The following is a 3,113-nucleotide window of genomic DNA, read 5'->3' on the forward strand; positions in this document are numbered from 1 at the left end:
ACGTACAGCTCATTTCACACATTTGTGTACTTTTAAAATTCACTTCCATTTGATTGACTATTTTAATCCTCCTTAACTAGTGAGTAAGTGAAAATAAATGGTGTGTTCCTAATACCAGAAATACGGAAAAGAGAAAGTACTTTGGGTCTACAGGGAAACCTATTAAAACCAGCCCGTTTTCCAGTTAACCTACTCTGATTCTGTTTGTGTACTAACCCACTGTACTGAGAAGACAGATCTCAAATTCACGGGCTCGCAAAAACATTGTCCCGATTTCATGTTTTGACAGCAGAAATTGGCCCAAATCTCCAACCATTTCCCCTACAGGACCCTGGCCGGCTGGTGCCATCCAGGTGCGGCACAGTCTGACAAGGGGAACGTCGCGTCAAATTCCACTCATCTGTCAGTGTAGTGGATTATTTCTTGAGAGACTGAAATTGGCTACTTAGGATGGGAAGACCATCAATCTTCCTGTGTAAGGGATGGCGAAGGGGCTGCCGGTAAGAGGCTGGCAAGAGGGGGACCAGCCGCTCCTAAGCAGGTGAGGAGGCAGCTGTAAAGCCTTCCCTCTCCCCCACTCAGGGCTCTGAGGGAAAGATTTGTCATTTTTCACATTTCCCGGATACTTGGTATGCACGCTGTGTCCGCCTGCTCCTGCTTTATGAAAGAGGCGATTTTTCAAGCTTAGGCAAATGTGGCAAAGCTCAGGGTCTGCCTGGTGTCTCATTTTTTCTCATCATGTCACTTGTTTTAACTGATTTGAGAAAATGAGATTATGTTTTTCCTTTTTGCTCATTTATCCAGCTATTTATTTATTTATTTGCTCATTTAGGGGTGGATTGTCACAGATAACCGGTCCTGATTTCTCTCTTGTTTTCATACACATTTCATTAGTGTCCCTGAAGATTTAAGGCCCACAAAGGGAAACATCACAACTCTCATCACGAAAAGCATATATTTACTCTTAAAATCAAAACAGATTGTATTAAAGGAGATTGTATTTCTGACTGAAAGAATCTAGAATATTGCTATGTCCAAGATCTATCGCTTTAATCTTCACAGCTATTTTTGAAAACCCAAGAAAGTTGAATAAACCTATTACGTAGAACAATTGGACTTTCACTCTGATATCATTTGAATCTTTCTGCATCGAGAAAGGAGTAGATATAGTTTCTTAATTTCATCAATGAATCTGAAATGGATCTCAAATGTGTAAGCACTTGAGTTGAAATTGGTTTGGGCACTAAAATTTCTTAGGGTATTTGACACACGGATCAGCCACGCATGGATGATGATAAGCAACTTCTGTCAGTTGACAGTGGAGAAAACAAACACTGAGTTTCATTTTAGTCAGAACTTAATGTTTCTCAGTTTAAGATTATAATATTTTGATAACAAGCCCCCTAAGGATTTACTTACAAGTAGCATGGCCATAACCCCTGACCAAAAAAACCTCATGTATTAACTGATTAACAGCGATAGTCTAAGTGAAAGCGCGCATTGCAAAGCGTACTATATTTCACAACTATACAAACTGAGTGTAACAGACACATGGCAATTGGTGATATATTCTAGCCAGGTATCAAAGAGCTAAAAAAACAAACAAAAAACATTCACAAGAGTAAAACGAGATTTTTGTCCCAGGTGGATTATTAGCTTTGTGCACAGCAAAACTTGACTCATTCAGCGTTTCTGACAAGTACCTTTGCAGTCCATTAAGGGGACACGTCAGTAATCGCTGATATTTATGAAGAGCTTCACAGGTTTGCAAAGCACTTCCGCAAAGACGATTTTATTTACGCCCCCGTAATATCCCTAAATGGGAAACTGGGCTCAGAGAAGAAAAGTGACTTTCCCAAGGTCATGCCATCTGATGTTAAGTCACAGACAGGAGGACCGGCCTGAGCTCCACACCAACCAAGGACACCACCGATCGCCTCTGCCGGGGGCCACCCTTCAGAATGGGTTTGCAATTTAAAAGAGTCCAGGAATTAACATAGCTTGGAAGTTTTCACAAATTATGGAAAACCGTTCAGACCTCCTCAAAGAGGCTACCTGGCATGGCCATTCTGTGCCCTGGGAGGCATTACCCCCTCCCTGGGAAACAGGGCAGGGAGGTGACATCAGACCGTCCTGACTTCCACTGGCAGTTATTGGCTGTGCCTTCTCGCACTAGTCACCAGATCCCTCAGAACTTCGGTCTCCTGGGCAACAGGATGGGGGGGGGGGAGGGAGGGCAGCGCTACGTTTGGGGCGGTGGGGTGCAGAACCTACTTGCATGGGGACTAAGACAACGTGACACTGTGCCTGAAACAATCACAACAGTTACGTCTGTTAGGAAGTCTTATTGTTCAGTATTACAATGCATGAAGATTTCCCGCGTTATTTGTACGGCTGTAACAAGTCAAAAGCATTTTCGCCACAACAGACTGGCGATTAACTGACTAACCTGAAGATTCCAAAACCTACGTTTGTTCTTCCTCCACCTCGGCGCGGAAGCCTGGGGGTGTGGCGGTCCCCGCTCGGGGTTCAGGACCCACGAGGCAGAAATGCGAGCGCGCGGCAGGGGCGGCAGAGCGGTTTCTATGCCCGCCTGCAGGGGCACCAGCGCCCGCTCGCCTTCCCTCCCAGACCCGGGGCGTGGGGAGTGAGGATGGCTGGGGCCCAGACGCAGCCCGGGGTTCAGGCCGCCCCCAGCCCCTCCCCCCGCCCCCGCCCCCGCCCCCTCCCCCTCCTCCCACGGTGGCCCGGCTCCTGCGGCTCGCGCGCTCCCCTGCAGCCCGGTGCGGGCGCGCGGGAGGACCCAGGGCTGCACCCTCGCGCGCTCCTTCCTGCCAGCAGCCCGGAATCAGCCGGGGGAGGCAGCAAGCGGCGCCCCGAGAGATGGTGCTGGACGACTGTGCCCAGGAGCCCAGGATTGGTGCCCAGGCCGCTTGCGGAGCCAGGGAACGGCTAAGGCGTGGACGCTGGACCGCGCAGCTGGAACGAGCCGAACGTTTGGGAGGAGGCCAGGAAGAATTTGGAGAGGGTCTGGAGGGCTGGGAGCGTTTCAGAACTGAGGATCTGGAGCTTGCCGCGCAACTAGTCCCCCCGAGCCGGGACTTGGAGATGAG

At 49.0% G+C, this 3,113-nt stretch overlaps 1 protein-coding gene across 3 annotated transcripts in view; it reads right to left on the minus strand.

Annotated features, from left to right (window-relative positions):
- TAFA1 (TAFA chemokine like family member 1) overlaps positions 1 to 3,113 on the minus strand; it is a 508,553-nt gene that overhangs the window by 501,617 nt on the left and 3,823 nt on the right. The window lies entirely within an intron of this gene.

The sequence above is a fragment of the Herpailurus yagouaroundi genome, unplaced genomic scaffold (genome assembly GCF_014898765.1).
Source record: "Herpailurus yagouaroundi ecotype Mexico unplaced genomic scaffold, PumYag 213, whole genome shotgun sequence".
Classification (NCBI taxonomy): Eukaryota; Metazoa; Chordata; class Mammalia; order Carnivora; family Felidae; genus Herpailurus; species Herpailurus yagouaroundi.